General features: G+C 40.0%; 1 pseudogene; it reads left to right on the top strand.

Annotated features, from left to right (window-relative positions):
* Nucleotides 1-1508: 1508 nt before the first annotated feature.
* On the top strand, nt 1509-11374 carry LOC127158987 (leucine-rich repeat-containing protein 74A-like; annotated as a pseudogene).
* Nucleotides 11375-12218: the final 844 nt, after the last annotated feature.

The raw sequence follows: 12218 nt of genomic DNA, 5'->3' as shown, positions 1-12218 counted from the left end.
GTAATCTAATTAGTTACTTTATTAGGGAGTAACGCAATACTTCTAAAAGTAACTTTCCCCAACACTGGACTTGACAGCATGAGGCTTGCCCTGTTTCAGGTTCCATGTGCTTCACTCTCCTCAAGGCAGTTCAAACTGCCGGTGCACTTTACACGTGTGGATCAGCGCCCCACATCTGCAGCCAGTGGTTTGGAGGAGGAAGCTGTTGCTGATGAAAGAAAAAAAAAATGAATTTCGAATATTCATCGAATATAAAATAAAAATCCACATTCGAATGCAAAACGTTGCAAAACCTGAAACCAAACACATATTTTGTGCATTTTCTAGCGGGACATCTATCACCCTTGCACTCACGTCTTGCACAAGAGAGTCAGATGTTTTTTACATTTTAAATTAATGCAACTTTGAAAAAACATGTCTCAAAACTTTATGGCGGGACGGGTCTCTCCCCATTGCACTGCATGTCATGTTTTTAAATGAAAAAAGTAACATTACTCTTTGTGATTTGTTTCCCGTGCTTTGTATTAAACTGTGTATACATGATGCTGTTTTGTTTCTAATTGTTTAAGCATCTTAATTAATTATATATGGTTAAACATTATGCACTTTTTCAAAGATAGTAGTGTTATTTTATTGCCTTGAAGAACCGTGGATTAGTAATATTTTGCTCGATGCGCCCTCTTGTGGCATCAGGAGAGAAGCCAAAAGCTTTTTTTCCCCTAACTGAAATTATGACTTTTAAAAATGAATATAATTCAAATTTTGATAATATTTAAGTACAAAATTCGAATTTAGTTTTTCAGCCATTTTGACCTTGGTGGAAATAGTTCATTTACGGCAGCTACTTCATTGTACCCAAGAAAGACTGTGTGTGTTCAGGCCTGTCCTTGATCTCAGATACATCAACCGTGCCTTAACGAAACACCTATCCACGATGTTAACTTTGAAGCATATCCTTGTGTGAATATGCCCAGAGGACTGTTTTTTATCAGTGGATGTAAAAGATGCTTACTTTCACATACAGATAATTTTTTTAAAAAATGGGACTGCCCCGATGACATATGCAGCCTTTGAATCTGTTACGGGGAGAGAGAGGCGAGAGGCGAGCGGATTCACTTGCGAGCTTTTATTGGGACGAGACAAAGACATGGTCGTACAGGCAGGGTCAAACAACAATAGCAGACAGGTTTAACGTAGGCGATGCACAATAGAAGTCCGTGAAACAGGCGAGGGTCGATCCGTGGCAAACGTAATCCGTAAGGGGCTGGGCTAGGAGAATTAACCAAAAAACAAGAGCGATAGTCCGAAAAGGCAGGCGGCGGTACAGTCGAGAACGGGGAGCCAGGCGAGGGGAATAAACACTGGGAACTAGGAACACGGGAACTAGGAAACGCTAAACAAAAGAACACAATAACAACTCACAATACTCCGTGGTTTGCATGGGGAAAGTCCGGGGTTTTTATAGAGCTGCTGATTGGTCACATGAATAGACGCAATCAGCGTGATGCATGGCGGGAGATGTAGTCCGGGGAGTGGTACAAGAGTCAGAGTGTAATGATGGGGTGAGAGTGACATCTGGTGGTGGGCGGACAGCGGGACACCGGCCAGATTCGTGGCACCCGGACTCTGTTTTAATCATTCTCGGGGACTTTAATAAAGCTAATCTCTTACTTGAACTGCCAAAATACAGTCAACATGTTACATGTCCCACCAGAGACAGTAATATACTGGATCACTGTTACACAGTAATTAAGGATGCATATCACTCTGTCCCACGGGCAGCTTTGGGACTCTCTGATCACCGCCTGGTTCATCTTATACCGACCTACAGGCAAAAACTTAAATCTGCTAATCCTGTAGTGAAGACTGTAAAGAGATGGACCAATGAAACAGAGCAGGTTTTACAAGCCTGTTTCAAATGGACTGATTGGAGTGTTTTTGAAGCTGCTGCCACCGATCTGGATAAGCGCACAGAGACTGTAACATCCTATATCAGTTTTTGTGAAGATATATGCATTCCTACCAGGACTTACTTAACATTTATCAATGATAAGCCATGGTTTACAGCAAAACTCAGACATCTTCGTCAGGCCAAAGAGGATGCCTACAGAAAAGGGGATAGAGTCTTATACAATCAGGCCAGGAATACACTGAACAAGGAGATTAGAGCGGCTAAAAGGACCTATGCAAAAAGGTTAGAAGATCAGTTTGCTTCAAACGACCCAGCCTCAGTGTGGAAAGGTCTGAAGTCTGAAAGCCATCACAAACTACAAGACGCCATCCCCCAGCACTGAGGTGAATCAACAACTTGCTGAAGACCTGAATGAGTTTTACTGTAGATTTGAAACCCCCCCACACGCATTCTGACCTCTCCTTACACAACCACTAACACCTCCAACAACCCCCCCCCCGCACTTCAGATTAGTGAAGAAGATGTGCGCCAGGTCTTCAGAAAGAACAAAAGAAGAAAAGCACCAGGCCCAGACAGTGTGACACCAGCCTGTCTGAAAACCTGTGCTGATCAGCTGGCACCCATCTTTTCAGAGATCTTCAACAGGTCTCTGGAGTTGTGTGAAGTTCCATCATGCTTCAAACGCTCCACCATCATCCCTGTCCCAAAGAAACCCAAAATTACTGGACTTAATGACTATAGACCTGTGGCGCTAACGTCTGTCATCATGAAGTCATTAGAAAAACTGGTTTTGGCTTTTTTTTTTTTTTACCTGAAGGACATCACTGGACCCTTACTGGACCCCCTGCAGTTTGCTTACCGAGCAAACAGGTCCGTGGATGATGCAGTAAACATGGGACTGCACTTCATCCTGCAAAACCTGAACAGACCAGGGACTTATGTGAGGATCCTGTTTGTGGACTTCAGTTCGGCCATCAACAACATCATTCCTACATTCCTCCAGACCAAACTAAACCAGCTCTCTGTTCCTAGCTCTATCTCTCAGTGGATCACCAGCTTTCTGACAGATAGGCAACAGCTAGTGAGTATGGGGAGATTAATGTCAAGTAGCTGCACCACGTGCACATTATTTTCTCTGTGTTGTTGTTGTCGTGTCTGTGCACTGGAAGCCTGTGACACCAAAACAAATTCCTTGTATGCGTACGCATACTTGGCAATAAAAGCTGTTCTGATTCTGATTCTGATTTATAGTAGACTTCAACATATGCACGTTATAGTAGACTTCAACATATGCACATTTCGCCCGTTGGACTACTGGGCTCGGAAGAATAAAGACACAATAGTGAAATCCCAATATTTACAATGCAACAAAAAACAAAATCTTTAACCGGAGCGCTCCAAAAAAAATAAACAATTTAACAGTTGCCGCCTGTAACACACTACATTGGCGTATTAACCACGCACTTTCTCAAGTTCAGCGAAAAGATCGCTGAATTCTCTGCTGCCATTTTAAATAGCTCGGTGAAGTAAAGGTCTTCTCACACTCAAAGCACATGTACTCTCTCACACCAGCATGTATTTTTTGATGTACTTTCAAATTTTGTAGAAATGAAAAACTCATTCCACACAAAGAACATGAATGTGACTTCCCCTTTGTGTGAACTTTCATGTGCGGCTTCAGGTATGATGCCCACAAAAACGTTTTGCCTCATTGATCACATGCATTCAGCTTCTCTCCCTTGTGGATGTTCATGTGTTCCTTAAGGTTTGCCAATTGTGTGAAACCCTTACCGCATTGATCACAAGTGAACGGCTTCTCTTCAGTATGGACTCTCATATGCTGTGTAAGGTGTCCTTTTCGTGTGAAACTCTTCCCGCACTGATCACACGTGTACGGTCTCTGTCCAGTGTGGATCCTCTCATGTGCTTTCAGGTCTCCTGACTGACTGAATCTCTTAAACCAAGAGAATTTGTTCTTGACGCAATTCCAAATTGTGATGATACTTTCAAAAAACTGCATTTCAGAAGGAGTCAGCATAGTTCATCCTTGTGTTCACTGAAGGATGTTTTAAAACAACAGTGTAGTAATAAGATGATAAGGAATGCTCTGTGTTCTGTGTCTTTACCTGCAGCAAGATTTTTTTGGTCTTCTTTATTTGGTAATATCTCTTGGGTTAAAGCATGGAAATTGCTAAAAAAGTTTTTTATCAATAAAAAATTAAGGAAGTGTCTTACAAAATACTTAATACAATTTATCCTGCTAAGCATGTTTTGGACAGATTTAAGCCTAAAATTTCATATACCTGTGATTTTTGTGGTCAAGAAAAAAACTATGTTGCATCTATGTTTTCATTGTATTTACTCAAGTTTTTTTGGAAGGATGTGAAATTCTATATTAACAGAAATGGAATGTATAATAGAAATGTGTATGTCTGATGTGCTTATTTATACAGAACATGAAAAATTGAATTGTAAAGAACAACATATTTTACATTTGCTTATTTTATTAGGAAAATACCAAATACATAAGAAAAAGTGGGCTTAATGTGGACCAGTTTTTTCCCTTTTTAATGTCTTGAAATTATATGTAAATCTCTTGGAATAAACAAAAAAGCACTGAAAACATGTACAATAATGCTCTGAAAGCACTGGATTTTACGTAATTTTCTTTTTCTCTTTTCTTTTTTGTCTGGCAGCTAATGTTAATTTGACATGAATAGGTAATACCTCTTGTTCTGATGACATATATATATATGTGTGTGTGTGTGTGTGTGTGTGTATATATATATATATATATATATATGTGTGTTTTAATATTTTAATTGTATATGTTTTTTAAATGTTTTATTATTTCAGTGCCTCAAGAACAAGAGGTATTACAAATTCAAGTCAAATTATCATTGTATATAATTGTTTTCTGGTCCCCCAACGAGAATATCCTTTTTTTTTAATCATTCATAAATTGTGGAATTGGAAACCAGACCAAGTTTCCTTTTTTATTCCCAAGAAATATATTGACCTATATTTGAGGAATGACAGCCTTCTATGTTTTAAAAATAAGCTATAATAGAATCTAATAGAAGCTAATAATAGAACTTCATGTATAGTAATCCTCTGACTATGTTGTCTTCATGACTGTAAATATTATTTTTGTGCATAATAAAATTAAAATATATTTAAATGTGTGCTAATTAAATGTGTGTATGTTAATGTTAAAATGAAATGATTTATTAAGTTGCATTTATTCTATTTACAGTATGTGTTAAATATTTTTAATAAATGAATGCGATTGTTGTTTTGAGTTAAAAATCAGTCATCAGAACTGCTGTGGTTATCATGTAAGGTAAGATGGATAAAATGCCTCCTTACAAACAGCTAAAACTGCAGCACAGTATTTAGTGATGATTACTAGAAGAAATACATGGAAACAAATGCTAAGTAAGTTGTTAGCCACTGATCAGTTGTTATGGGACAAAATTAAAGAGGTGGCCTCCTACCTCAGAAAAGAGTTATCAGAAGACAAAATCAATCTCAAAATTATTCAGATGTAATACAGTAAATCTCATGCTCAGATCAAAACATTTTTGCTTCTTTTTCTTCTGCATTCAATTGCATTTTAGCTATACATTTGATCTGTTCTTGCATTGCCTGGATTCTTCATGCCAGATGCATAAACAAACAAACAAATGTTTGATTAATAAAGCATGTTGTGATCTAAACATGTCAGATTAATTTAATTGTTTTTATGAGTTTTTGGTAATTATTCAAGGCAGAGAGAATCTCTGAAAAAGAAGCTCATGCACTACCATGGCAATTCCTGTAAACCCTACCAAACTAACTATACTATATATAGTTTTGCTGCAGTTTCAGTGGTTGTGCAGGAATGTGAGTGTGTGTCTGTTTTGGCCCCGCTCTGTATGCATTACTCCTTCAGCAGTGTTATATTATGCTGAAATGAAGAGATTGCTCTGGTGTTTTTCTCCAGTGTCACAGGTGAAGCTCATCAGGAAGGATCTGTCCACTGAAGAACTGTATCTGCAGGCCTGTAAGCTGGTGGGTGTCGTTCCTGCCAGATACTTCCTCAGAAACCTGGGCTCTGCCACCATTAACCTCAACCATCATGGACTCGGTCCTCTGGGAGCGAAAGCGCTGGCCATCGCCCTCGTGGTAAGACTGACCGCTTCTGAAGATCTAAAGCTGATGATCTGATGCTGATTTCAGTCGCTCTGTGTGTGTAGACAGACATGCACACCACAACACTGGAGCTGGCAGACAACTTCCTGTCAGCCGAAGGGGCCAGACATCTCACAGAGATGCTGAGGGCCAATTTCACCATCCAGAATCTTGTAAGTTTCTCTTACTATTTTCACCTACCTGTTGTGATAAATTTGTCCACTAGAGGGAAGCAAAACATTAAGTTCTGGTGTCTTCCAGGATCTCTCTGACAATCACCTTCAGTCTGCAGGAGCCGAGTGCGTCGCTAAGATGCTCCTGGAAAACATTTCCATTAAATCATTAAAACTGCAGTGTTTGTGTTCACAGGGAATAAATTTGTTGAAGATGATGCTAAATGGTTAGCACAGGCGTTTGCGTTAAGGTCAAGCACCACAGTCTGTTTATGCAACATAAATGTGGTTAATGGGATCGTTCACCAAACTCATCTCTTTCCCCATCGAAATGACTGCATTTCTTCGGCAATACACAAATGGTAAACAAACCTTTTTGGTGCCCATTGACTTCCACTGTTTAGACTAAAAGCGGAGACATTTCTCAAAATATCTTCTTTTGTGTTTCACCAAAATAAGAAAGTATTTGGATTTGGAACAAGATGAGGCAGAGTGAATAAAGACAAGAATGTTCATGTTTAGGTAAACTATAGTTACTCATTCATTTAAATGGGTGAAATGACAAAAACATCCACTAGGTGATTCTCAATAAGTTAAACTTAAAAAGTTTGTGCAGGTGATGTCTTTGTACGTCAAATAAAACAAAACTAATTAAAGTTATTTCTTTTTATTTTGGTCCAAAAAATGGCACGTACGTGGACTATCTGAAAATGTTTTGTCTTACTATTCTATTCTATTATATTCTATTCTATGGAAGTTTGTTTAAACCAATTAGGTATCTGACTTATCTCACAATTCAGATTTTTTTTTTGTGCAATTCAGCATTTATATCTTACAGCTGCAAGAAAAAGGTCAGAATTGTGAGAAAAATGTCACATTTATCAATTTTTATTTTTTATCGATACGCCCATCCCTAATTGTAATTCTGGTGCTGCAGAAATTACACACTGCACCTTTTAGAAGTGATGCATAAATACAGAAACTGAATTGCAAGAAATTGCGTGAAGGAAAAAAAACATTCACTACATCTCAGCTCTAGTTCCTGAGAACTGAAACATCTCATCTGTTTCTTTTCAGAGCAACTACAGAGTGAAGGAGCTGGATTTGAGTCACAATCAGTTCTGCGGCAGAGGCAGTGAACATCTGGGTCAGATGATAGGTGAGAATTAAACTTCACTACACAAAGAAAGTAAACGCAACAATTAAACATATTCTTCATGCAGCAAATAATGACGGTTTAGAAGTTCTTGACCTGAGCTGGAATCATCTGCGAATGAAGGGAGCTGTAGCTTTCTGTGCTGGACTGAAGGTACCGACACACAAACACACAGCTCACATACTTTGCAGTGCCACTCTGTGCAAATCACGCAAACCAGTCAAGATGTCTTTCCCTGTCGTCAGGTCAACACGACTTTGAAACACTTAGACCTCTCATTTAATGGTTTTGGAAACGAGGGTGCTTTGGCTTTGGGTGAAGCGCTCAAGTTCAACAACACGCTGGTGTACCTGGACCTCAACAACAACCGCATCACCGATGAGGGAGCGAGTCTGCTGTGTAAGGGACTGGAGGCCAACGACACACTCAGAGTGCTGCAGGTGCGTCACACGGCTCTTTAGACCCTATAATACTATAATACTACATCGGATTAAAATCTAATTTTTAAACACTGCACAAATACAATGCAATATGATCACATACAATAACTTATTTGCTCAATGACCTCTATGGTGATGTTACCGGGTCATCTCAGACTAAATGGCAAATTTTAGTAATTTTAGGGCAGAATCCCACTTATTTTACAAAGATTTTGAAAGTACCACGTGTGATATTGTTTTCTTACAGATGGCGTATAACTCACTGACAGTGGAGGGAGCTCTTACTTTGATCAGTGTGGTCAAGAACACACCCAAGACTGCCATCGAGGAGATCAACATATGCGTGAGTGCACGAGTGTCAGGCTCCTAGTTTTTCCAAAGAGGGAATCTTGGGTGGCACATAACACAGAATACAAATATACCGTTTTATAATCAACAGAGCTATTATTTATAACTTTATTATTTAAACCAGGGGTCACCAAACTTGATCCTGGAGGGCTGGTGTCCTGCAGAGTTTAGCTCTAACTTGCCTCAGCACACCTGCCTGGAAGTTTCAAGTATACCTATTAATGCTGCCTTCACGTCATGTCGTAATTACCGTAATTCCGAGATGACAACACGTGACATTTTACTCATAGCTTTCCATGTTGTCTGACTCAGAGGTAGTGCCTAAGTAGCGCCAAAACGAGCTTGGCGGTGGTCACGTGGTACATCTGTAACTGGTCCAAGTCGTAACTCTCAGAATATTCCGTGTTGTAATTACAAGTTCAGGAGCATGTGAGGGCTTTGGCGTTGACAGTGTTGCCATAGAAACTCATGATTCAGATAGAGTAGAATGTCACGTGTTTTCATCTCGGAATTACGAGATGGCGTGCATGCAGTGTTGGGAAGGTTACTTTGGAAATGTAATAGGTTACAGATTACAAGTTACTTGATTTAAAATGTAGTAAGTAGTGTAAATTTTCAATTACTTTAGAAAAGGAATGTAACATTACTTTTAATTACTTTTTGATTACTTTTCTAAATTTCTAATATTTTCAACTGTTAATGATTTTGAAACATTTAAACCAGGCAGAGTTAACCTTTACAGTAGCACTCAACACTGATCACTGTCAGACTTTCAAAATCCTTCATCACTTGAATTAAGATTATAATAAGTAAGGGATAACATACATCTTTACTTTGCGATAACAACTGGCTACATTATCAACAACATTATCCCACTTATTACACAACTGCTTGATAGATTAGTTAGATGCTTTGTGTCAAAATAATTAGACATGAAACACTGATCTGAGTGTTAATATTTGAATTGAATATTTGAACGCAAAGCTTCCATGAAGAAATCAGTTGCTAGCAAATGGCAAGTTCAAACTAGACATTTTCGGGGTACAGTGAAGTCATGCCAGTTTTCATTACACAACATTTCACCACATAAATAATTAAGGAAGTAGTACTAGTTTCTTAGTTATCTTACAATCCATTACAGTGTACACACACACACAAAAAATGGCAGCAGCTGCGTTTGTATGAACCAACAGAGCAAGTTCACGATACCAGGATGACAGAATTAAGAAACTGTCCACACAATATTGAATCAAGCTTTAATATTTTATTAGCTAAGCAAACACAAAGCTTCCGCCAAGAAAAATTAATCAAGCATATAGCACTGACTTAAGTTGGCCCAAATGAGTCTGAGTTATTAGCTCCTACCAGTTGTTATTGGGAAATAACATACCTTGGAATGTCAAGACTGACCAATCAGAATCAAGCATTCCACAGAACCGTGTAATAATTTAATCATTGGTGTCTCATTTTAGAGCAGTCAATGCAATTTATGAAAGAAGTCAATTAAATCTGTAAGTGGGGGTGGGGGTGGGTGTGTGAAAAAATTCAGATGTAATCCCCTTTGTAGTCACTGGCATTTTTCAAAAGTAACTGTAATTTAATTACACATTTTTTCTCAGTAACTGTAACTAATTACAATTACATTTATTTTGTAATTAAATTACGTTATTCCGTTACATGTAACTAGTTACTCCCCAACACTGCGTGCATGCAGCCTAAGACTTTGATTAGCTGGTTCAGGTGTGTTTGATTAAGGTTGGAGCTAAACTCTGTAGGACACCGGCCCTCCAGGACCGAGTGTGGTGACCCCTGATTTAAACATTTATTGTCGCAATGCCTTCAGACCCACTTATATACTTTCATTTTATGACTAAAAGTAGTAACATACGTTATTAAAACATTTAGAGTAAGATCCATTGTAGTTCTTTAAATAAATGTGCTGCACCTGAGACTCAGACTAAATACAGACACAGAGACGGCAAAAATCATTTTCACAAGCTAAAAAGGAATAAATTATGGCCACATTGTACTAATTTGTTTCCTCGTATTAAGTGAATCAAAACAAAGGAAAGAATTAGTACACTGTGGCCATTATTTAATAAAGTCATATATAATTTAGCTTAAAAACTGCGAAATGCATGACACTATTTATTTTGTACCTACAATAATCACAGAACTTAATTATCAAATGTAAAAATATACATATTTTGATCTTTTGGAAGCTGCAGTATAACAACATACAGTACATTTAAATATAGAGAAATAAGTGGAAACAAACATGTCAAAGTATTGTACGTATCCCTGATCATACAATACTTGAAGATTAGTCAAATCATATCTTGAAGGCATACAGAAAAACACATAAAGGAACTAAATTAAAAGGAAAGAACACCACACAGTGCATAAGACTGGTATAAAATGATAAAAGATCATATTCATATGATCGTAAAAGTCAGCGGTTCTCAACTCTGGCCCTTAAGCTCAAACTCTCCTGCCAGTAACTTTCCAGTAATCCTGAAGACGATTAGCTTGTTCAGGTGTGTTTGATTAGGGTTGGAGCTAAACTCTGCAAGAAAGTGGACCTTGAGGGCCAGAACTGAGAACCCCTGATCTAAGTGGTTTAATACAGGCTTCTATATTTTCCAACATAAATCGAACTTGAATTGGAGTTTCTAAACTTAGTCCTGGAGGGCCGATGTCCTGCAGAGTTTAGCTCCAGCTTGCCGAATGGGCGTAAAATGTGTTTTGTTTCATTTGTGTTGTAGAACGTGCTGGTGAATGAGAACTTTGTGCAGCTGTTGGAGCTGATCTGTCAGGAAGATCCCAGTCTAGAGGTGCAGTATGGAGGCGTCGGAGGCTTTATCGCCAAAAAGCCTCGCAAACGCATCGACCCCATGAAAGTCATTCAGGTAGACAGTCCAAACTTCGCCTGTGGGACTTCTTCCATAACATCGACAAGGATGGGACAATGCGTGTTCCCGTCGTAGGCTTCAGGAAAGACTTTCCTTCAGCACCTAGGCTGCGCTGTTTTCAGTTTATAAACGTACCGTCAAGGTTGACGTTGCCAAACGCAGTGCAGTCGAACGGAAAGAATCTGTTGTGGATTCTCTGCTCGTTACTCAGCGCATCTACAAAAAGAAAAATCTGTCGTGGGTTCTCTGCTCGTTACTGAGCTCCTTTGCTAATTATTAGCATTGTCCTAGCTAATGAGTCAAGGCGAGCTAAATACTGGATTTTCTGACTTACCATGTCGGTGTCCAAGGTTGCGGCGGAGAAAGGGAAGGAGGCCCCGTCACGCTCATGCCCGGCAGCATGTGGCTTCATGATCTCGGGCCGGGATTCGCACCCGATGTGCATCGCATGCATGGGTGTCAAGCATGCCCAGGCTGCTCTGGCGGATACAGAAAGCTGCTTGCACTGTCGTGTAATGCCAGCCAGGGTTCTAGAACGGCGGCTTCGGGTGGCTGCATCTTCCAAAGATGATCCGGTACTCTCCGCTGTTCCTTCTTCAACGAAAGGGGCTCGTCCCTCTCCCCTGCGGGATACTCCTTCCTGGGGGGATATTATGGATTCGGAGTCCCCGGAGTTTACACCGCTTTTCGACCAGCAGCTGCTGGCGGAGGGCGACGAGGTCGAAGGTGATGAAGAGGAAGACGAGGAGATGTTAGCTCGCCTTCTTCGAGAGGAACCGGATGATGAGGAGGATGATGCTATCCTGTCTGCAGCCCAAGCATCCAGGCCAGTGAGCGCGCTAAGTGGCGATATGGAGTCGACGGTGGGGGATTGCGACTTAGTTGAGGTCTGTAAGCGTGCAGCAGCTAAGCTTGACATCCCTTGGCCGGTAACTCCCGGGGATCCAGGAGTTAAACGGGATATCTATGACGGCAAGAGACTCCCTTCCCGCCTTCCCCCGGCGAAACAGCTGCTCCCTGCTTTGCCGGCGTGCATAGCAGAGATGAAGCGCTCATGGGATAAACCTTTTTCCCATCGCGTGCCCGTCAAGGGCTACTCATCTC

This window comes from Labeo rohita, unplaced genomic scaffold, assembly GCF_022985175.1.
Source record: "Labeo rohita strain BAU-BD-2019 unplaced genomic scaffold, IGBB_LRoh.1.0 scaffold_1833, whole genome shotgun sequence".
In the NCBI taxonomy this organism is placed as follows: domain Eukaryota; kingdom Metazoa; phylum Chordata; class Actinopteri; order Cypriniformes; family Cyprinidae; genus Labeo; species Labeo rohita.
This window is presented reverse-complemented; position numbering and strand designations above follow the sequence as displayed.